The sequence below is a fragment of the Rattus norvegicus genome, chromosome 5, assembly GCF_036323735.1.
Source record: "Rattus norvegicus strain BN/NHsdMcwi chromosome 5, GRCr8, whole genome shotgun sequence".
In the NCBI taxonomy this organism is placed as follows: Eukaryota; Metazoa; Chordata; class Mammalia; order Rodentia; family Muridae; genus Rattus; species Rattus norvegicus.
In genome coordinates, this window is record NC_086023.1 from 5,007,753 (window position 1) to 5,033,262 (window position 25,510).

Genomic DNA, 25,510 nt, shown 5'->3' on the forward strand with positions numbered 1-25,510 from the left:
TTGTACGAAATTGTCAAACAACTAAAAACAAGAAATATGTTGTTAATAGTCTCTTGAAGTTGCAACAGATCTGAGCCTTAAATGATTCCTTAAATCATTGAAGTATATTTTGAAAAACGATCTTTGATACTTTATTAATACATGTTAAATGAAAAAGAGAAATGAAAAATACTAAAAAGTACAGAAGAAAGTATTGTATCTTCCTATACCAATATTGGCACTGGATTAAAGTTATGTCAAGCATGACTTGTAATGGCTGTGGTGAGGTTTTAAAGGGGATTGCAATGAATTATGACATTAAAATTTTTTAAAAGAGAAACAAAAAGATTTATATCTAACTTCTACTCAGATCTTTTTCATTTGCTAGCATGCTGTGGAATCCTATGGAGAAATAGGAAGTTACCCATAAAATTGTATTTAGCCATCTCATTAGAAATCTCATTGTCTGCACAAGGTGTGCACTTGTAGCAGCAGATGGGCTTGCCCTCTAGGGTCACTTAACTGAATCCAGGCCCACAACTCTCACTATATACAGACTGAGGGACCTAAGAAGAATGAAAAAAGTGTCATCTAATGTTCAGTGTTTTATTAAAAAATCATAAAAACAGAGTTTTGAATATTATGCAGTGAAGGGTGGAGTATTGTTATTAACAACTAGAGTTACTTAAAAGATTGTGTGGAGTAATGCAGGATGAGGAACTGGGGCTAGCCACCAATAAGTCCCAGATGTCAGGAAAGCAAAAGACTCCCAGGACCCAATGGGGATGACATTACTTGAAATACCCAACAAAGCGGAGGGAGAACCTATAAAGAATGTATCCAGAGATTACACATGGCCCCTGGTTGAGAGATGGTGCCACCACACATTTTGAAAATATTGACATAGAATTGCTCCTGTGTAAAGGAAATACAGAGACAAAGAATGGAGCAGAGACTAAAGGAAAGGTCATCCAGAAAGTGCCTCACCTAGGAATTCATTCCATGCAGCTACCAGACCCTGACACTATGGCTGATGCCAAGAAGTACTTGTTGACAGGAACCTGATATAGCTGTCCCCCAAGAGACTTTGCCAGACTCTGATACCTATACAGCCAAGCATCTGACAGGGAACACAATGAAGGAGATAATGGAAGGACTGAAGGAGCTGAAGAGGATTTCAACCCCATAGGAAGAACAACAATATCAATCAACCAAACAACACAGAGTTCTCAGGGACTAAACTACTAACGAAATAATACACATGGAGGGATCTCTGGCTCCAGCCACATATGTAGCACAGGATGGCCTTATCTTGTTTCAATGGGAAAAGAGGCCCTTTGTCCTCTGTAGGCTTAATGCCCCAGTATAGGAGAATGCCATGGCCGGGAGGAGAGAGTGAGTTGGTGGGTAGGTAGGGTAGTACCATCAAAGAAACAGGGGAAGGGAGAATGTTATGGGGGCTTGCTTATCGGAAACTGGAAAGGGGAATAATATTTGAAATGTAAATAAATTAAAAAAATAAATTAAAGAAATAAAAGATTATACCTTTAGAAGGCAAATGTGTTTATATTTTCGTCTGAGAATTAGCATAATGTTAAAATAATTTGGAATCTTAATGAGTTAAGGACGAGTTTATGAAACATTGTTGATTAGGAACATGATATACAAGGCCATGTGGTCAAACTAGTATAATACTACCTTTGTATTTTCTGACACCTGTGTTGATCATCTTAACATCCACTGTTATGGTGAATCTTGACTGTTAATTTGAGATTTATAATTATCAGTGAAACAAATGAACATTTATCTGTATGAAGACATATACTGATAAATTTAGCTATGGTGAAAAGTGTCAGCTAAATCTTAAATATCACTATTTACTGTACAAATGTCACAATTGTAGAGGAGAGAGGAGAGAGCTGCAGTTTTCATTGCTTCCTGCATTCAGAGGATATTATACCATCAGCACCCTCTGACATTTGAAAATCGCATATTTTCTCTTTTTTTATAGTTCTTTGTATTTTTTTATAATTTTTATTCTATTTTTTAATCTTTTTTAGCTTGGGTATTTCTTATTTACATTTCGATTGTTTCTCCCTTTCTTGGTTTCCGGGCCAACATCCCCCTAATCCCTCCCCCTCCCTTTCTCTATGGGCGTTCCCCTCCCAATCATCCTCCCATTACCACCCTCCCCCCAAAATCATGTTCACTAGGAGTTCAGTCTTGGCAGGACCAAGGGCATCCCCTTCCACTGGTGCTCTTACTAGGCTATTCATTGTTACCTATGAGGTTGGAGCCCTGGGTTAGTCCATGTATAGTCTTTGGGTAGTGGCTTAGTCCCTGGAAGCTCTGGTTGGTTGGCATTGTTGTTCATATGGGGTCTCTAGCCCCTTCAAGCTCTTTAAGTCCTTTCTAAGATTCCTTCAACGGGGGTTCCGCTCTCAGTTCAGTTGTTTAATGATGGCATTTGCCTAGGTATTTGCTGTATTCTGGCTGTGTCTGTCAGGAAAGATCTACCTCGGGGTTCCTGTTGGCTTGCACTTCTTTGCTTCATCCATCATATTTAGTTTGGTGGCTGTATATGTATGGGCCACATGTGGGGCAGGCTCTGAATTTTCAAATTAATGCCCCACATTCTTAAATTGTTCAAGTTATTTGAAGTTATTATTAAACATTGGATGACATAGGACATAATAAGACTTGAAAGACAATTTATCCATGCTAATGGAGTTATTTTCTTACATATTGAAATAGGCAGGAGCATGTGAGCACTTATTTCCTTTTTGGTGACATTTTATGGGAAGTTATTGAAACTTTCAGGGATGCAGACTTCATGATGAAATTATGGCACAGTGGTTGGGAATTGATATATTATGTTTCCTCGATGCCAGGTTTCTTTCTTTCTTCCTTTCCTTCTTTCTTTCTTTCTTTCTTTCTTTCTTTCTTTCTTCCTTCCTTCCTTCCTTTCTCTCTCTCTCTCTTTCTTTCTCTCTCTCTCTTTCTTTCTTCCTTTCTTCCTCTCTCTTTCTTTCTTCCTTTCTTCCTCTCTCTCTCTTTCTTTCTTTCTTTCTTCCTCCCTTCCTCTCTCTCTCTCTCTCTCTCTCTCTCTCTTTCTTTCTTTCTTTCTTTCTTTCTACTGTAATATGAGTGGATATAAACATTTTATTCCTTTTACTATTCCTGTCTCCAGTATAAGCATTCGTTGTCATGCTTCTATCTTTTGTAGGCTTGGATACTTCTGGAACCATAAAGCAAAATATAATCTTTATTCTAAAAGTCATTCCGCTCTTGGTACTTGACCATACAATAAAAAATAAATTTCAGGCAGTCTAGACTGTGCCTGGATCTGAGCGAACTCAGTCAGAGTGCTCCCTGCATGTAAATCCTGTGAGAGGGAGAGCTGGACATTCAGAGGGGCAGACATGCCTGGGAAACCAGAGAATACTTTCTGCCCGCATTTCTGTCCTAGTGCCATCTGCGCCCCTTGTGCATAGGGACCCAGGAGAAGTGGGGGCAGGTCATTCTGATTTCTACCCTCACAGAGAGCTGAAACCCAGCTCCCAGGAGTGACTTCAGGCCCAAGACCAGAGTAAGACCAACGTTTCTGCCCCAAGTGGCCTGCCTTGTGTACTCAGGGCACACAAAGTCAAAATTCCTCTGGGAACAGATCTTTCTGGTTTCTATCTGTTGCCTAAAACTCGCTGACCAAGGCCAACAAGTCCTTGCTCCCAAACCCCGTGGGAGAGAGACCTGATTGCCTAGAAGTGTGTGCAATCCTGAGACTGTAGTTCAGGAGAGACCACCACTTCTGCCCACCTTTGCCCACATCCTTGGCCCAAGAGGAAACTGAATATTGCCACTGGGCATGGGAAGTTAGGAGAACTCAAACTGCAGGAGCCCTGTGGTCCAGACAGCACCCAGATATGAGCGGAACAGGTCACAGAGCTTTCTCAACACAAATACCGTGGGAGGGAGAGCTGGACCTTCAGAGGGTCATACATGCCTGGGAAACCAGAGGAGACTACTCTCTGCCCACATTTCTGACTCTAGAGGAAAACGCTTAGCACAGTCTGGGTCCCCTGCACACAGGGACATAGAAGAAGTAGGGGCAGACCCTTGTTGTTCCTGCTCACAGGGACAGATGAAAGTCAATGAACAGGAATGACTACAAGCCTGAGAGCAGAACACTCTGTTCCCATAATTGCCTGAAAGAAAACAGGAAAACAGGTCTACAGCACTCCTGACACACAGGCCTATAGGAAGGTCAAGTCACTGTCAGAAATAGCAAAACATGGTAATACCAGAGGCAACCTGATGGTGAGAGGCAAGCACAGGAGCACAATCAACAGAAACCAAGACTACATGGTATCATCAGAGCCCAATTCTCCCACCAAAGCAAACAGTGAATATCCAAAAACACAATAAAAGCAAGATCTAGATCTAAAATCACATTTCATCATGATGATGGAGGACATTAAGAAAGACATACAGAACTCCCTTAGAGAAATGCAGGAAAACACAAGTAAACAAGTAGAAGCCCTTGGAGGTAAAATACAAATATCCCTGAAAGAATTACAAGAAAACACAATTAAACAGATAAAGGAATTAAAAATGGATATGGAAACAATAAAGAAAGCACAAAGTGAGACAACACTGGATATAGAAAACCAAAGGAATAGACAAGGAACCATAGATACAAGCATCACCAACAGAATGCAAGAGATAGAAGTGAGAATCTCAGGAGTAGAAGATTCCATAGAAATGGACACAACTGTCAAAGTTAATGTAAAACAGAAAAAGCTACTGGTCCAAAACTTACAGGAAATCCAGGACTCAATGAGAAGATCAAACTTAAAGATAATAGGTAAAGAAGAGAGTGAAGACTCCCAACTCAAAGGTCCACTAAATATCTTCAACAAAATCATAGAAAAAAAGGCCCTAACCTAAAGAAAGAGATGCCTATAAACATTCAAGAAGTCTACAGAACTCTAAACAAATTGGACCAGAAAAGTAACTCTTCCTGTCACATAAGAGTCAAAACACCAAATGCACAAAACAAGGAAAGAATATTAAAAGCAGTAAGGGAAAAAGGTCAAGCAACGTATAAAGAAAGACCTATCAGAATTACATGAGATCTCCCACCAGAGACCATGAAAGCCAGAAGATCCTGGACAGATGTCATACAGACCCCCAGAGAACAAAAATGCTAGCCCAGGTTACTGTATCCAGCAAAACTCTAAATTAGCATAGATGGAGAAACCAAGATATTCCATGAGAAAACCAAATTTACACAATATTTTTCTACAAATCCAACCCTACAATGGTAAAGCCCAACAGAGGAAAGCAAGCTACCCCCTAGAAAAAGCAAGAAATAAATCTTTCTGCAACAAAACAAAGAGAAGAGAAGCTTACAAACATAATCTCACCTTCAAATATGAAGAAAACAGGAAGCAGCAATCACTATTTTTAATATCTCTCAAGATCAGTGGACTCATTTCCCAATAAAAAGACAAAGATTAACAAACTAGATATGTAATGAGGACACAGCATTTTGCTGCCTACAGGAAACACATCTCAGAGAAAAAGACAGATACTATCTCAGAGAAAAAAGGCTGGAAAACAACTTTCCAAGCAAATGGTCTGAAGAGGCAAGCTGGAGTAATCATTCTAATATCGAATGAAGTCAAATTTCAACCAAAAGTAATCAAAAAAGATACAAAAGGACACTTCATGCTCATCAAAGGAAAAATCAACCAAGATGAACTCTCAATCCTGGAAATCAATGCTGCAAATAAAAGAGCACGTACAAACATAAAAGAAACGTTACTAAAGCTAAAAGCACACATTGCACCTCACACAATAAAAGTAGGAGATTACAATACCCCACCCTCATCAATGGAGGGATCATGGAAACAGGAATTAAACAGAGACATAGACAGACTAACAGCGGTTGTGAATCAAATGGACTTAACAGTTATTTATAGAACATTCTATCCTAAAACAAAAGGATATACCTTCTTCTCACCACCTCATGGTGCTTTCTCCAAAATAGACCATATAATCCGTCACAAAACAGGTCTCAACAGATATAGAAATATTGAAAAAAATCTCATGTGTCCTATTAGACCACCATGGACTAAAGCTGGTTTGTAATAAAAATAAAGAAAGAATGCCCACATATACATGGAAGTTGAACAATGCTCTACTCAATGATAACCTGGTAAAGGAATAAAGAAAGAAAGAAATTAAAGACTTCTTAGAATTCAATGAAAATGAAGGTACAACATACCCAAACTTATGGGACACAATGAAAGCTGGGCTAAGATGAAAACACATAGCTCTGAGTGCCTACAGAAAGAAACCAGAGATAGCATATATCTGCAGCTTGACAGCACACCTAAAAGCTCTAGAACAAAAAGAAGCACATACACCCAGGAGGAGTAGAAGGCAGAAAATAATCAAACTCAAAGCTGAAATCAACCAAGCAGAAATGAAAAGGACTATACAAAGAATCTACAGAAACATAAGCTGATTCTTTGAGAAAATCAACAAATAGATAAATCCTTAGCCACACTAATCAGAGGACACCGAGCATGTGTCAAAATTAACAAAAGCAGAAATGAAAAGGGAGACAAAACAGAATCAGAGGAAATTGAAAAACATCATCAGATCCTACTACAAAATCCTATATTCAGCAAAACTTTAAAATCTGGAAGAAATAGACAATTTCCTAAACAGATACCAGGTACTGAAGTTAAATCAGGAACAGATCAACCACTTAAGCAACCCCATAATTCCTAAAGAAATGGAAGCAGTCATTAAAAGACTCCCAACCAAAAAGAGCCCAGGTCCAGATAGGTTCAGTGCAGAAATCTATCAGACCCTCATAGAAGACCTCATACAAATATTATCCAAATTATTCCACAGATCTGAAACAGTGGGAGCACTACTGAATTCCTTCTATGAAGCCACGATTACTTTTGAACCTAAACCACACAAAGACCCAACAAAGAAAGAGAACTTCAGAGCAAATTCCCCTTATGAATACTGACACAAAAATACTCAATAAAATTCTTGCAAAACAAATCCAAGAATGCATCAAAACAATCATCCATCATGATCAAGTAGGCTTCATCCCAGGCATTCAGGAATGGTTTAATATATGGAAAAAATCAACATAATCCAATATAAAAACAAACTGTAAGATTAAAAACCACATGATGATTTCATTAGATGCTGAGAAAGCATTTGACAAAATTCAATACCCCTTCATGATAAAAGTACTGAAAAGAACAGGAATTCAAGGACCATACCTAAACATAGTAAAAGTGATATGCAGCAACCAGTAGCTAACATTAAACTAAATGGAGAGAAACTTGAAGCAATCCCACTAAAATCAGGGACTAGACAATGCTGCCCACTCTCAACCTACTTATTCAATATAGTTCTCAAAGCCCCAACCAGAGCAATCAGACACTGAAAGAAGATCAAAGGGATACAGAGAGGAAACAAAGAAGTCAAAATATCTCTATTTGCACATGATAAGATTGTATATTTAAGTGATCCAAAAGTTCCACCAAAAAACTACTAAACCTGAAAAACACCTTCAGCAAAATGGCTGGGTATAAAATTAACTCAAATAAATCAGTAGAGTTCCTCTACACACACACACACACACACACACACACACACACACACACACACACACACACAAAAACCAAGCTGAGGAAGAAATTAGGGAATTGAAAACATTCATAATAGTCCCAAATAATATAAAATACCTCAGTATGACTTTAACCAAGCAAGTGAAAGATCTGTATGATAAGAACTTCAAGTCTCTGAAGAAAGAAATTGAAGACTATCTCAGGAGATGGAATGATCTCTTCTGCTCAAGGATTGGCAGGATTAATACAGTGAAAATGGCCATTTTATGAAAAGCAATCTACAGATGCAATGCAATACCCATCAAGATTCCAATCCAATTCTTCATAGAGTTAGCAAGAAAAATTTGCAAATTCATCTGGAATAACAAAAATCCCAGGATAGCTAAAACTATCCTCAACTATAAAACGAATTCTGGGCGAATCACTATCCCTGGACTCAAGCAATATTACAGAGCAATAGTGTTAAAAATTGTATGGTATTGGTACCAATACTGGCAGATAGACCAGTGGAATAGAAGTGAAGACACAAAAATGACCCCACACACCTATGGTCACTTGATTTTTGAAAAAGGAGCCAAAACCATCCAATAAAAAAAAGATTTGCATTTTCAACAAATGGTGCAGTTTCAGCAATGGAGGTCAGCATGTAGAAGAATGCATATCAATCCACTCTTATTATCCTGTACAAAGCTTAAGTCCAAGTAGATTAAGGATCTCCACATCAAAGCAGATACACTCAAACTAATAGAAGTAAAAGTGGGGAAGAATCTCGAACACATGGGCACTGGAAAAAATTTCCTGAACAAAACACCAATGGCTTATGCTCTAAGATCAAGAATTGACAAATGTGACCTCATAAAGCTACAAAGTTTCTGTAAGGCAAAGGACACTGATGTTAGGGCAAAACGGCAACCAACAGATTGGGAAAAGATCTTGACCAATCCTTCAAATGATAAAGGGCTTATATCCAAAATATACAAAGAACTCATGAAGTTAGACTCTAGAGAGACAAATAACCGTATTGAAAAATGGGGTTCAGAGGTAAACAAAGAATTCACAGCTGAGGAATATCAAAAGGCTGAGAAGTACCTAAAGAAATGTCCAACATCTTTAGTCATAAGGGAAATGCAAATAAAAACAACCCCGAGATTCCACCTCACACCAGTCAGAATGACTAAGATAAAAATCTCTGACAACAGCAGATGCTGGTATGGATGTGGAGAAAGAGGAACACTGCTCCGTTGCTGGTGGGATTGCAGACTGGTACAACCGTTATTAAAATCAGTCTGCAGGTTCCTCAGAAAATTGGACATTACACCACCTGAGGATGCAGCTATACCTCTCTTAAGCATATGCCCAAAAATTGCTCCAACATACAACAAAGACACATGCTCCACTATATTCATAACAGCCTTATTTATAATGGCCAGAAGCTGGAAAGACCCCATCTGCCCTTCATAGGTGAAGGCCAGCCACAAACCATTGAACTGAGAACAGCCGCCCTGTTGAAGGAATCAGAAAAATGACTGAAAGAGCTGAATGGTCTCATGACCCCATATGAACAACAATGCCAACCAACCAGATCTTCCAGGGATTAAGCCACTACCCAAAGACTATACATGGACTGACCCTTGGCTCTGAATTCATAGGTATCAAGGAATAGCCTAGTAGGGGCACCAGTGGAAGGGGAATTCCTTGGCCCTGACATGGCCAGAACCTCAGTGAAAGGGATTGTTGTGGGGATGGCGGTAGTGGGAGGATGATGGGGAGGGGAACGGTCACCTATAAGGGGAGGGGAGGAGTGAGGGGAATGTTTGCCTATAAACAGGGAAAAGTAATATCTTTTGAAATGTAAATAAGAAATATCCAATTTAATAAAGATGGTGGAAAAACTTAAATTTCAATATTGTTTCATTATATTCATCCCACATGAGAGATCTTTTTCCAGCACATTAATACATAAGTCATTTGGAGATGGAAATTTCTTCTTATCATGTGTCCCATCCCTAATTTGTGACAAATAAAGGAAACCTAATCCTCATATGAATAAACAGTGGGGGACTTATTGACCACTATATACTTTCATTGATCTGAATCATGGAACCCGAATAGTCAGTATACTAGTATGGTATTTCATACTGATAGTGGAATTATAAAGGAACTTCAGTCAAGTACCATTATGTCAGAAAACATAATTGTGTTAGCACAAAGCATTTAGATAATGCATAACATACCTTTGAAAATATTTCTGGCCGTTGAATCATCTGTTCAGATAAAGACAACTGTTGACCCTTGGGAGCATTTGCAAAAAGGGATCCCATTTTCACTTCTAGTCCAAGACCCTTTGGTAAATCCAAAGGTTAAGAATATCATATTCTTCATCTATTCTCTGTTTCCAATCTAAACTCCTATTGTCTCTTACCTCAAGGTCCTTCAGGAAATTGTTAAGCTGAAGATATTGTGCCCAAGGGGCATAAAAAGATGTGGGTTTTGGAATGTGTCTTACTGTTTTTAACTTCTGATGTGACCATCAACAATAATGAAGCTTCAAGTATTGCTGAGTAAGTGACAAGCTGAGTGTATAGAATATCACTTTGCTTCTTGATTATTGATCTTTAAGTGAAAATTTTGAACCAAGCTCAAGTAAGCAATTGGTGACAAATGACCCATGAAAAGCTCAAATTTCTTGAAACCTACCCACAAACATTTGCTTTCAGAATACCTTTAGAGTTTCAGTGTCTAAAATGAGAGTGGTGATATTTAGAAATTAATTAAGGGCATCATTTAAGTATAAATCAACAATCGGTGTTTCACATAAATGTTTCTGTTTCTATTTTACTTGTAAGAAATATATAAAGTGTTATTTTTATTGTAACTATTATCATGGTTAGATTACAGAGCTATAAATTGATGAAATGAACTTAATGTTGAATAAGGAGATTTGCTTCTAGTAAATACACATCTTTTCACAGCAATGTATTATTGAAGCTGCATTGATGTCTAAATAAGGTTAGAAACACAAAATTTTCTGTAACTGTGGACAACACAATCTGATTTTTTAAGACATAAGTTAGTGTCATTGTAAATCTCATATGTTAGTGTGGTGTCAATAAAATATATAGCAGTTATTACCTGCCATAGGGGGAAAACATCCCTTCTCCATTTTCATATAGTTGCATTTGAACTTGATGAAGTCTCATATCATGGAGGCTGTGCACTACAGCATACACACCATTGTAAATACTAATGCTCTCTTCACTCATGGCTACATCAAATATATGACTAGGTAACACATCCAAAAAAGTGTTGATTTGACAGTTGTCCAAGAGATGAAAATTAATATCAGAAAATGAGCACTTGAAGAACAAATTCCACAACTTCAGAAGATAAATTTCTTCTGGGTATCTATTAAGATTAAATGTTTGAATGAATTTGGTAAACTCAAAATTTTCTCTATAATTGTGCTTAAAAATTAGGTTTCCATGGAATGAGTCAAACATGGAATAATCAGTAACTTCAGTAGCATGGTGATTAATGCTCATGTCCCAGACTTTCCATGTCAATAATTTTTGCCCAATATTTCTCATTAGATCTTCTAGAGAATCAATGTCACCATAAACAATTATTACATTTGTCTCATCCATATTTACCAGAATCTTGGAAAATATGAAGCCCATGTGGCTGTGATCATTTTTACAAAAGCAAAGCAGACTCTTTGTCTCTCCATCTCCTCTCTAAAATCTAATAGAATTTTATTTCCTTTGTGGTAATCAAGGAGGATGAGACCTACCCATGACCACCTAAAATGAACCATCAAAGAAACAATGGCAAGGGAAAGAGATGTGTCCTTGGGGACCATTTGGTAGAGAGAAGAATATAGACCATGGTCATTCAAGGCAGGATCACAAAGTCCAAAAGTAATCTGAACCAAATTGGTGAAAAAAGGAAGAAAATTAATATCAAATAAAAATTCATTCCTGAAGCAATAGACGAAAACAGGAGAAGATTTTAAAAAAACATTCCATTTACTAGATTTTACAGAAATTTCCGTTAAGTCTGTAATTTTTAAGGACTTACCTGGTTTCATTTACTACACCAACCTATCTTTTACAAGCAAAATATATCTGGATTGAACTCTGGGTATGTTTTGATGTTTGGATAATTGAAAAATGGCTCTTTCAGTTTAAAGACACCTATAATACGAACTAAGAAAATTGACTCTCAGGGTGCACATCCAAATTTTCTCACCTGGGGACATTTCAAGAGCTGAAGCAATGTCCCAATTTGGGCAGATGTTATTCATAATGTTCCTGTGAGTGCAGCAGAAATTTTTTTCTTTTTACAATTGGAATTAGGCAAATCCTTTCTCTGCCTATGAGCAGTGAGCCCAACAACAGTATTCATAAGTGTTTCCTTCTCAGTGAATCTGACAGTGTAGAAATCAAATCCAAGAGATATGTTGGGTAAAAGATTGGGGTTCCCATTGACCTCCTCAATGGCAAGTAGCAGAGCAAGAATATACTGGTAGTACTTAAAGTTATATGTGTGTAAGTGACGTAAAACATAATAATATAATCATATATACCATATATACCACACACATTCACATATTTAGTACACAAAATGTTCTAGTTCAACTTTGATTCTATAAAACATGTAATTTAATGTCTTCATTATGAATTGATGAACTACCTTAGGTAAATGTGTTAGGAGTAGGTAATATCTCATTAGTTATAGATCCTCAAATCACATATTATTTATATTTTATAAGTTGATTCCTTACACATTCTGTTTACAAATCAGGAATCATATTTCTCCCAATAGCAGATTTGTTGATATATAGCCTTCTCAGGTTCCTTATAAAAATCCACTATTCTATTATCAACTCAATGACTTTTAAAAAATAATATCTTAATTAAATAATAATTCAAAGATAATTTTATTTCATATGTGTCCATTGTAATTATTTATCTGATATAATTTTTTTTATTATGGCAGCATGGAATGACTAGTGTCATAGAACAAGCATAGAAAATCCTGCTTCTGCATATGAATAGATAAGGTTAAAAAGAATGCAGCACCATACCCTTTATATTTTTATCATTATGAGTATTATGTTGTTTTTGTGTGAGACTGTGTGCATGTTCACCTCGTAATACATACATTTCTATGGATTTCAGGATGTATGAATTCAAGACAAAACATACGCAGGTTGATTCCTAGCTATTCGCCTTATTTATAAAGAGTTCAATTTATTTATGTATGTATACATATATTTAATTATGCATTCATGAATCTATGCATTTCATTCATTTAGTGCTCAGTTGCTTGTTTGGTTTATTTAATAACACAGAGACACAACTTTACTGTATGCTTTTATGTATATCATGCTGGTCTTGAACTCAGAAATACCCACCTGTCTCTTTCTGTAGACTATTGGGAATAAAGTCTTGCACCAGCATATCTGCCTGATGGGTTTCTTTATTTTCTAATCACCTATACCTAGATTGCTATAGAGTAAACTTAAAGAGATTCTCTTTTTCTCTCTCTTGCTTTCCACATAATCACTAGATTACAAGTATATACTCTTATTCTTTTGGGAGGTATGAAATCAGTTCCTCACAGTTATATTTCATTCTCAGCTTCTTACTTTTCTTTATATGTATTCATATAACTGCACTAATAACTGCAGACAATGGTTAATAAGAGGCTATGTTGACATTTCCTCTACAAAGGGAATAAATCTATAGCTCTACACTTTAGCTTCAGGCACATATTTTAAACTACGTCAAAAAATACAGCATCATTATTTTCCAAGATATCTAAGCAGCAATCTCTATGTAACATACTAATTGTAATCACCTCTGTGTCCACTTGAGCCATGAACTCAAAGATCAAGTCATACTCAGCAACATTTTGTTTCATATCCTTCCTTGGATGGCTCACTAAGCAACATTTAAAAGATTTCACTGTTGTCCTAAAAGAAAGTTCCAAAATCAATATTCCTCCAAACTTTTAAAAAGAACAAGCCTCTCTTCCTTGGGTTTATTGACTGTGAAGACGCACAATGACCATAACAAATCTTAAGAAGGAAAACATTTAACTGCAGCTAACTTACATTTTGAGAGATCTTGTCCATTTCATGATGCTGGGAAACATTGTAGTATGGAGGCAGAAAAGGTATGGGACAAGAAGCTGAAAGTTCTATATTTTTATCGACAAGCAGCAGAAGAAAAGACGCTGGACAAAATTTAACTATTTGGAGTTCTAAACCATTCCTGCTTAGGGACATACTAACTCTAACAAGGCCAAATGGACTCCAACAAGTCCACTTAGTATGAGCCAAGCATTCACACAAATGAGGCTATTGGGTCCATTTCTACTAAAAGCACAAAAATATTGCTGTTTGATTACTTGTAGAAGAAGTGTCAGGTTTCTTAAATGATGTGATTTTTTTTCTAGACAAGTAAGATTCCGGGATGGCCCCACTCTCAAAGTTATTAGTGCAAAACAATATGAACTTGACTGAGAACTGTATTAAATTTTGTTAGGAGCAATTTCCCTGAGTGGAGAGGTGATCTGATGATGTTGCAAGATTTTGCTAACTTATTTTCCTAGCAAAAGCAACAATTTGTTGTGAATGAATTAAATTTTTCATTATCTTCATGCAAAGGATGAGAAATCAGAATAAACTCGAATATGTCCAATAGACAAAGGTAATTTCTAAACTGAACCAAGAATTGTAATTCTGAATATTGGAGCTAAACTTGTAAAATAGATATAAAACAATGACATAGTTTTTTTTAAACAATGGGCTTGTCTGTACTATTTAAAAGACAGTAAATGTAGTCACTACATTTGTTTGTTATGCAAAGGTGTCTTGTGTGAGAAAAAATATTTTTAGATGCTAATAATCGAAGTAAGCTGTTTGAGGAGGTCATGAGTAAATATTGTTGTGGAGGTTCAGTCCTGTACTGCCAGGTTTTGCCTGCAGGAGCTGTTAGATAGTTCTCCAAGGACAAACGGATTGGTTGCCTGAGGCTCTTGAATTGCTTCTATTGTTTGAGGGGCCTGAGGTAGGACCCTCACAATGTTTTTCTGACTTAATAAGATAACTGTATTATTGAGGCTTACAGCACCAGATAGGGCAGTGCCTTTTTTTTTTCAATCTCTTTTTTTATTGGATATTTCGAGTATCATTTTTATGATAGCTAGATTGGAACTTTTTAAGCCAGAGGTACCCTTTCAGACAAGGAGGGCAACTAGTTTGAGTTTCTGCTCTGATTAGAGCAAGAAGCATTAAAATGTATGGTACCTCCTGCCTTACTGGGACATTATTGGATGATATGCCCAGTCTGGTTAATTGAATAATTTTTTGAGCAAACCCTAAATTAATAAATATTTTCTGCCTTTGATTAGAAAGATTTTGTATGGTGTTCTAGCATTGGTTGGTTGTTGTTAGGGATACACACTAAAATTATGGAATAACAACCTCAGCATATGTTTTAAATAAATTAACAGATTTTTAAATTGTCTTTAGGAGAGAGTAACAAGTGGGTATAGGCAAGACGTTTTAAAATAATATCTTTGGCTTTAAAACCTCTATCATCTGGGCAAAAGAATTCTCAATTTTTTTTCTGGTTTCTATATCATATTAACAAGCCTTTTGGTATTTGTATCTCTGTTAGGCAAGCATCTCCATGCTCTTAGAGCTACAGCTACTATTTTTACTATAAATTCCTTTGTCATTTTTGGGGGAGTTGTTTCTTCAAAATTTTTCCCCATACCCATAAACATTTCATATGTTTATGTTTTTCTTTTTCAATTTTATTTTTCTTGAATAATTTATGGATTTATATTTCAAATTTTATCCCCTTTCCCCTCCTTTCCGATACCTCCCTGCTTTTATGAGGAGGCTCCCATTCCCACCCACCTGGCTTTCCCCTTCATTGGGGAAATGTGCCTTATGGGACCAAGGGCTTTTCCTCCTATTGAAGCTGGACAATGCCATCCTGTGTTACATATGTGGCTGGAGTCATGGGTCCTTTCATGTGTACTCATTGGTTGGTGATTTAGACCCTGGGAATTCAGGTTGGGTTCTTTTTGGTTGAGGTTGTTCTTCCTATGGTGTTGCAAACCCCTCTAGATCCTTCAGTCTTTAGTCTAACTCCTCAGTTGTTGTACCCTTGTTCAGTCCAATGATTAGCTTCAATCATCCTCGTCTGTATCAGTAGGGCTCTGGAAGAGCTTCTCAGGAGACACCTATATCTGGCTCCTGTTAGCAACCACATCTTGGCATCAGCAATAGTGATTGGCTTTGGTGGCTGTATATGGGATGAATCCCCAGGTGGGACATTCTTTGGATGACCTTTTCTTCAGTTCCTGCTCCACACGTTCTCCCTGTATTTCCTCTCATGAGTATTTAGTTCTACCACCAAAGAAGGAATGAAGCCTCCACAGTTTGGTCTTCCTTAATCTTGGGCTTCATATGATCTGCGATTTTTTTAAGTATTCCAAGCTTTTGGGCTAATATCCACTTATCAGTAAGTGCATACTATGTGTGTTCTGTGACTGGGTTACCTCACTCAAGATGATATTTTCTAGTTCTATCCATTGATGTGGAGAAATAGGAGCACTCCTCCATTGATGGTGGGATTGCAAGCTGGTAGAATCACTCTGGACATTGGTCTGGTGGTTTCTCAGAAAATTGGACATAGAACTACCTAAGGACCCAGCTATACCACTGCTTGGCATACACTCAAAATATCCTCCAACATATAACAAGGACACATACTCCACTATGTTCATAGCAGATTTATTTATAATAGCGAGAAGCTGGAAAGTACCCAGATGTCCTTCAACTGAAGAATGGATACAGAAAATTTGGTACTCTTACAACATGGAGTACTACTCAGATATTAAAAACAAAGACTACATAAAATTCCTAGGCAAATGTTAACTCTTTCTTTCTCATCCTTCTTTATCAAACATCTTAGATAACTCTCTTTCCGACAATTACATATATAAATACATATATATATGGTAAAAATTTATCTTTAGTTTGGTGGGCTCTAGCTTCTTTAAATTGATCATGAGGAGTTGTAAGGAATTTAAATGACAATAATTCCCAAAAGGAATTTTTAACCTTTTTTATTCTCCATAATAACTGAAAAACAGCCTAACAATATACCCTGTTGTAGAGCAGAGAGTACACCAGCAGCTGATCACAACCTGTTTGGATTCTTTTTATATTTATCAGGGAGTCTTTTTTTTTCTATTTTTTTTTCCGGAACTGGGGATCAAACCCAGGGCCTTGTGCTTGCTAGGCAAGCGCTCTACCACTGAGCCAAATCCCCAACCCCTTATCAGTGAGTCTTATAGAATGACTTATTTTTAAATGCTGCAGGGTAGACCAGATATGTTTATGATATTTTGTTAATTTCTTTTTTGAGTTAGCTTGCTTCTCAGAGGTTGATGTTTTCTTTTTTGATTTATCACTACCTTCTTCTGAGCTACTTTTCTTAGACCTTTCTGTTGAAGAATAAACATTGAACTTAGATCCTAAGTGACACAGTAGGAAAGGAGTTTCCTCGCACGGAGGTGAATCTATTGTCTCCTGAACATATGTGGCTATTTTTTTTTTTTTTTGCTTATCAGCCAATGCCTTCCTAAGCACATTCCAAATAGCAAATGCTATAGGGGACACACCTAATCCTCTGTTCTCTTTAAACCAGTTTTCAGTCTCTAACCGTGTTTTCTCCCATGTACCCATATCTAAATTTCTCCTTCCTGGAAACTGAGGACTGACCATTTATACAAACTGAAGAAAGTCAATCAGCTGGCTAGAGCTAACCCTAATCCCTTTTTTCTTTAATAGTATAGTTAATAACATCTGTAAAGAACTCTATGTCAATAGGTTCACGTTTTTCCATCCTGAGTGATAAAAGAAATGCACATAACCTGAAACTGATGGTTCCAGACCTAATATTAGTGCTGATAGCTCCCAAAAGAAATGCTATGAGAACTGCCTGGTGTAGCAGGCAATGAAAACCAGAGCTGATGATTCCTGATGTACCCTTGGCATTGATGGTACTCAACCAACCCAACCTGCCTGTGATGGCACCTACTATCCTGCCTCTGCAGATGGCAGCAGTCAATTTACAGCCAGAGATGATGGCTTCTGGCACAAGCCTCATGGTACCTAATTTCAACCTTTGCTGACGGCAGTTGGCAATATCAACTCCTATTTCTCACCCTCTATAAACAGGTCTGAAAGGTCCAATTGAGAGTCCAATCTGTGTAGACTTAACTTCTTCAAAGTCCCTGCCTCTTTTAAGGTGCCAATTTAGATGCCAGGAGCCTCCTGGCATGGAGAAGTTAGAGACAGGGCACAGAATAAGACTTTGGTGTGGCTTTGAAGTCTGAGGGTTTCCAGATATTCTAGTTCTCTAATTATACTGAAATGCTGACAATAACTTTGAAATAGTCTTAAAAGTTTCTTGTTCTTTCTCTGTGCAAAAAGCTGATGCTGTAGGAGATTGGCATCTGTAGCCTGGCAGCAAGGAATTAAGTAATGTGGCCTTTGATCTATCTCACAAGGAACTGCATTGCTCTAACTTTTAGTCTGCTTGTTGGAAGTCACAGGAAGAAAAAAAGGAAGGAATGGATACAGAAAATGTGGTACATTTACACAATGGAGTACTACTCAGCTATTAAAGCCAATGACTTCATGAAACTCTTAGGGAAATAGATGGAACTAGAAAATATCAACCTGAGTCAAATAATCCAATCACAAAAGAACATACATGATATGCACTCACTGATAACTGGAAATTAGACCAAAAGCTCAGAATACCCAAGGTATACCTTTTGTGAATTGTAATTCACAAACTACATGAAGCTCAAGAAGAAGGAAGACCAAAGCGTGGATATTTCAGTCCTTCTTAGAAGTGGGAACAAAACACTCACAAGAGAAATACACTAAATATAGAGCAGAGACTGAAGAAAAGGCCATCCAGAGACTGTCCCACATCCTAACACCAAACTCATACAACATTGATGATGCCAAGAAGTGCATGCACACAGGGGCCTGATATAACTCTCTCCTGAGAGGCTCTGCCAGAGCACAAGAAATACAAAGGTGGATGCTCACAGCAAACTATTGGACTGAGCACAGGGACCCAAATGGAGTAGTTAGAGAAAGGACTGAAGAAGCTGAAGGAATTTACAAACCTATAGGAAGAAAAGCAATATCAACTAACCAGACTCATCAGAGATCTCAGGACTTAAACAGCAACCAAAGAGTATACATGGAGAGATCTATATCTGCAGCTGCATATGCATCAGTGGATGGCCTTATCTGGAATCAACAGGAAAAGAGGCCCTTGGTTCTGTGAAGGCTCAATGCTCCACTGTAGGGGAATGCCTGGTGGAGGGAGGGAGGGAGTGGTTGAGTGGATAAACACCCTCACAGAAGCAGGGCGTGGGAGGAGGGGATACAAGGTTGTAGAAGTTGAAACCAGTAGCAAGAAAAACATTTGAAATGTAAGTAAAGAAAATATCCACTAAATGTAAAATAAGAAAGATGATTATAGACTTTATTTCTAAGTTGTAAAAAGTTTCAAATGATATCTATCTAAGAAAGCAGGAAAGCAGAACGATCCAAAGCAAGTCAAGGACATTTTTTTCTGACTTCTCCTTGTCTAAGCCCTCTTTCTCTTTGTCCTTAGTACTTACACATTTTTTAGAAAATATGTTCACATGTTAAAACATTTCTCATAAGTTCACACATATAATCAAATCATAAATTGAAATAAAAGTTTAAAACAAAAAATGTTTACATTCATATTCATTAGGAATAATTATATGGCAAACATTCTTCATCAGTCACAGTTTCACAGGTTCCTTGAAAGAGAAAACCCATAGCTAAGTTATTTATGAAGTTTTGTATGAACTCAGTCTTCTGTCTTAGCATCTATAGTAAATTGTAGTTCCCTTTTTATGACCTTTGCTTAATTGTTTTACAACCTCTTGGAATGTTCTCTGAGTGGTAGAAAGTCTGGTTAGTATCTAGAAGCAATTAACAGGTAAAACATGGGAGACTGCCAGATTTCTCAATGCAGGGTTTTTTTGTTTTGTTTTGCTTTGTTTTTGTGAGTTTGGATTATAAGCTTTCAGGTATACTAGTAAAAACAAAAACAAACAAAAAAATCAAACAAACTAAAAAACCTAAAAGCATGGTAAGTATAATTTATATACTTTTCTTTTTTATTGAATATCTTTATTTCAAATATTAATCCCTTTCCTGGTTTCCCAAATATAAGCCTCCTCTCCCATACCCCTCCCCTTCTATAATTGTGTTCCTTTGCCCAACCAGCACAACTTTCCACCTGTGGACATTCCCCTACACTGGGGGGGTGGTCCAGCCTTGGCAGTACAAAGATCTCACTGCAGTTTTAGCTATAAGAAAAGGCCCTAAAAGGAGTCTCACTATTCCTGTAAATTAATTAATTAATTAATTAAAAAAACTTAATGAACACCAACATAATTTTAGGGATTCTTATAGACTCAACATTAAGAATTAAGAAGTCATCTATTTATCTATATAGAATCCCTACAAGACAGTACATATTCCTGTGTTTTCAGAGCTCCGCTTAAAGAGGTGAGGAAATAGCTAATGATTGTTACATATGTTTAATAATTACAGAAAAATCATATTAAGAGCAGGAATCTTTCCTAAAATGATTTATTACTAGGCCTTGCTTATTAGAGTTTCATCATAGATAGTATCTAAAGCAAAGTCATTTGAGGAAGTCACATGTTAGATACTAGCTTGTCTTATGATGGCTCATGGCTAAATTTAAAGTTGGGAATGAGAGATATGGACAAAGAGGATGGGCACTGTACTACATGGGGGCTTTGGAGAATATTATCAATGCACTGAATTGCTTATAAGTATAAATATGTTATTATTAAGATTTCCAATGACAATTTCTATGGTGGGGAGGAAGACTTCCTCAGCAATTAAGGGTGTCATTTTTCCAGAGAATCCAAGTTTGATTCCCAAAAATTATACCCAAATCTTGAGGCTGCAATACAAATACTGGACTTAATTGGTACAAATACTAAAGGCTCATATATTCACACATAAACACAGATACAAACACACACAAAAAGAAAAGAAAAGGTAGTCATAATAATAGCAATATGATGACAAGCAGTACAGGTATTGAAACATCAAAGGCAAGATCAACCACCTAGCAGCCTATAGGAAAATCTCTTAGTCTATCTACTTGAACTTATGTTTGAAATCAATTATAATGCTATTTTTGTTGATCATGCATGTGTTATGAACTTAATTTTATTTTTACTTAAATGATTAATAAAGTTCTTTGAGATCACAAACAGAAATAATAAAAAATTAGCAAATATTAATTTTATATTAAAGCAGACAGATAAAAATATAAATGAAGTAATATAGTCCAAAGTAAAAGAATTGATAAGTAAGATGTTGAATTTGAGAAATAATATCAATGACATTTTCTCATGTGTAAATATTATATATTCAAATAAAATATATACAAAATTGAAAGATATGTATGAATTTTGAGAAGTCCATGATTAATTAAGTAATAAAAACTACTACTAGATCAGAGGAACTAAATATCTATAGTCAAAGAACAATGATCAGAGGCAACTTTAATAAAACAGATTTGATAACTTTTTGCACACCTAATTTCTAAATTACATGCTTTATAATACATGTTCAGCAAATGAAAACCATTTTTATCATTTCTGTTCTTGAGATTATACAATGATTGCATCATTTCCCCCATCCATTCTCTCTACAGAAATTCTCTTATTATTTTAAGTTCATGGACTTAGCTTTCATTAATCGTCCAGGAGGACTTAAACTGACACAACACACACACACACACACACACACACACACACACACACACACACACACACAATTACAAGTAACTAAAGAATGCTATGAAATAGTTTACCTGAGGTGTAATATTCTTCCACAGGAAAGATTATAATTTTCCCCAGGAAAAATTTTACATAACATCAGTCTATATTTGTTTTATTAGTTATGGAATATGAATGTTTCAGTTGGATGCCCACATCTACCCGTATAAGATGGATGGTAAAATAACCCTTACATTGCTGATAGAAAGGGCCATCAATTCTTACCACAGTGAGAACTTGCCAAACCCTGCACTATATGCTCTGAGCTGCTTTTTCTTTTTGTACATTTAAATTTGATCAAATATAACTCTGCAGATTACATCTTTCTTAGAATACAAACAGAGAATAGGAGAGCTCACAAACAAGATTTCACTGCCAATGAAAAGTGCAAGTGGAACAAATAAAGGTCAGTGGTTACAACGGGGTAGATACCAAGGAAGAACTTTTGTAGTTATTATTAATACATGTAAAAATAAGGTCATGTTGGACTGGTATTTACATCCAAGATTCAGTCATTGTTTTTTTTACTGAAAAACTGCATTGCTGAAATTCCAAGAAAGAGTGAGGTCAATTATAAAGCCAACTCAGAATAGCAATATATTTAGGAATGGAACCATATTCACTACTAATATACATGAGGGAAGACATGCTACAAAGAATCCAAAATGGCATTATCTACATGAAAATGCTCTAGAAAATTGGCTTCTCTTTTAATATAGAAAATTGCACACATGGTGCATAATTCTAGTAAAATAATAGTCTATTAAAAACAAAATTGACTAGAATTGAAATATTGTGATACATCAATTTTATCAAACTATGAAGAGTAAAAGTGAATATGTATTTGATGAAATTAAATTTGATACATATGCTCAATCCCATATTTTACTTGATGTGAAGGAAAATAATTCACTTTCAGAAACCAATAGAGAAAATTCTCAGTTTGACTTGGGAAAAATCAAGATATGACAATCAAAGGATTGACCAATAGGTCAACAATATGATTTATATATGGTAGGATCCTAGTGCTTGCCCTGAAGACCAGAGCTCGATCTTAACTCATACATTGTAGGATGACAACCTTCGTTCAAACAGTTTTGCCTTCACCTAAAAATATGGGCTATATCAGAAGAATATATGTATATACAAATAAAGAATATGATAACAAGTTTGAAAAGATTGTACTGTTAATATGACCCGGAAACTGGGAAAGGGCAAAACATTCAAAATGAAAATAAGAAATACTCAAGTTAATAAAAAAAAATTAAAAATAACATTCATTCTAGGATTTAACAATGTTTTTCCCAATTTACTTCAGTACATAATCTCTATTCTTTTCCTTTCAATTTTTCCACTTATTTCTACATATTGAAGATAGTTTTCTCCTGATAGTAATTCCAACATTCAGTACTTTTACCCATGGACCATTTTTCTTGCTATATTGATAATAGAGTGTATAAAAAGCTGAATAAATTAGGTGTACATTAAATGAAAAAATATGACAATAAAAGAAGCCACTTTTCTTTTACTCATACGTAACATTATATCCAAAAATATTGTTAATACATTATAGTAAAAGTGACTGAATTTTGTCATATATTTAGCTTATTTTCTTCTGATTTTATGCAAATTTAATGTTCTTTACAGAAATAAATCCTTTTATTCATAATGACTAAACCAGACATTAATTGCTCACATATCTGTAAATAGAGTCTTTGCAGTGAAGAGCTTACTCTGCACATAATAAGTAGAAACACATACTCATACATATTGGTACCTCAACTGCTGGGAGGACAGGGAACCAGAAAAGAGGGTTTATAAGGAATATTGATAATAATGAAATAGAAGAGTCTCCACAAAAAAAAAAAAACAAAGTTACCACATCTATTATCATATGACAAATTATTATGATCTACTTTGTGTCAAAATATGATTCCCCCAAAAAATAGAATACCATGAAATATTTTATTCAAATAAATTTTATATACCCATATTTGATGTTTTAAAAATTCAAAATAAAGTTGCCAAATAAATATTACATTTTCATTTATATCTAAACATATTTCTCCTCCACTGTCATTGATTTAATGCCTTAATACTTCAAAAGATTTTACCAAGCACAGAATATTATCTCATAGAGCATAATTCACCGTTATACCTTCTTTGCTTTTTAAAAAAATTATTATTTTGATAAATTAACTCTCGAAGGTTCTAAAATCTTTCATGTTTTTGTTTTGGTCATTTTCAATTTGCTGGTTTCCAACACATCTCTTCATGTATTCACAGGAACCTGGAAGTGAAGGTCTGTTAAGGATAAAAGCATCTTATTTACTTTATCAAGAAATATACATGAATATTTCTGTCCAACTCAGCAATACCTGTCTGAGACTATCAACTAACCTGGAAATTTAACATAAGCTTAGATACAACACCATGATGAAACTCATAGTCAATATGTCTTGGTCTATATGTATTTAAAAACAAGAGTAAATACTGCAAACAAATGAAGTAAACAGGAAAACACAGGAGAGTTGTCTGAGAATAAAAATTAAATTATCAAACAAACACTTATAATAAAACATGAGATATGTGAAATATTGCTGGAGCACAGTATTCACAACTTCTTCTTCTTCTTCTCCTTCTTCTTCTTCTTCTTCTTCTTCTTCTTCTTCTTCTTCTTCTTCTTCTTCTTCTTCTTCTTCTTCTTCTTCTTCTTCTTCTTTGAAAGAACAAGGATGGCAAACTGGTACAATCATTCTGGAAATCAGTCTAAAGGTTCCTCAGAAAATTGGACATTCCACTACCTGAGGATGTGGAGAGCCACAATAACATTCGCCACCACAAGATGGCACTGGCTTCCACTGCACCCCACGTGGAAAGCTGGGGTAGCTTTCGCCATTACAAGATGACGCTGGCCTCTGCTGCGCCAGCCGACTTCCTTTCAGGAAGTTAACTGTGTGCGGATGTGCAAGAGTGCTATCACTAGAAATGGCTAACAGCCTTATATTATGTAATTTTGTTACTTCTTCAATGTAAAAAGTTAGAACTTTGAATCTTTCAGTGTATATGGAAATTTTTACTACAGACCTTTGCTCTCAAAATGAGCTTTAATATTTGGGGAGTAGCTGTTACACTACTCCAGAAAAGAATATTTGAAACTAATTTTAAGCTTCTAAGGACATGTTAATTGGCTAAGTACCTCACCTTACTAGAGGACTTAGGTCCTTGTTTGTTATCCACATTGGAGATAAAGCTTCAGTTGTGTTAATACAAAATTATAGGCTAGAGTCATAGAAGTATTTTAAAAAAAAACCTGGTGAAACATACCTTATTCCAAACAACAATCAAATTGGTTATTTCAAAATACTGGGCAGCTGGAGAGATGGCTCAGTGGTTAAGAGCACTGACTGCTCTCCTAGAGGTCCTGAGTTCAAATCCCAGCAACCGCATGGTGGCTCACAACCATCCATAATGAGATCTGATGCCCTCTTCTGTTGTGTCTGAAGACAGCTACAGTGTACTTATATATAATAAATAAAATTTAAAAAAAAGGGGGTTGGGAATTTAGCTCAGTGGTAGAGTGCTTGCCTAGGAAGCGCAAGGCCCTGGGTTCGGTCCCCAGCTCCGAAAAAAAGAAACAAAAAAAAAATACTGATATTTGGCCTATCACTTATACAAATTTCAGACAAAACTGATAATTTTACTCTTTACATGCTTTTGTATTTACTGTAAATTTGTACATACAACCCATAGGAAATGTGCTTACTATATTTATAGGTGGTTCATCTAATGAAAAGGCTACATATATGATTATTCACTTGTTTATTCTCCGGGGAACTCTGCCCTGGTTGTGCAGATCTCAGACATGGTTCCCTTGCCTGCTGGTTATTCCA

General features: G+C 36.1%; 1 pseudogene; it reads right to left on the reverse strand.

The window, feature by feature from the left end:
• Positions 1 to 356: 356 nt before the first annotated feature.
• Positions 357 to 25,510, reverse strand: part of Vmn2r116l-ps5 (vomeronasal 2, receptor 116 like, pseudogene 5) — a 28,999-nt pseudogene continuing 3,845 nt past the window's right edge.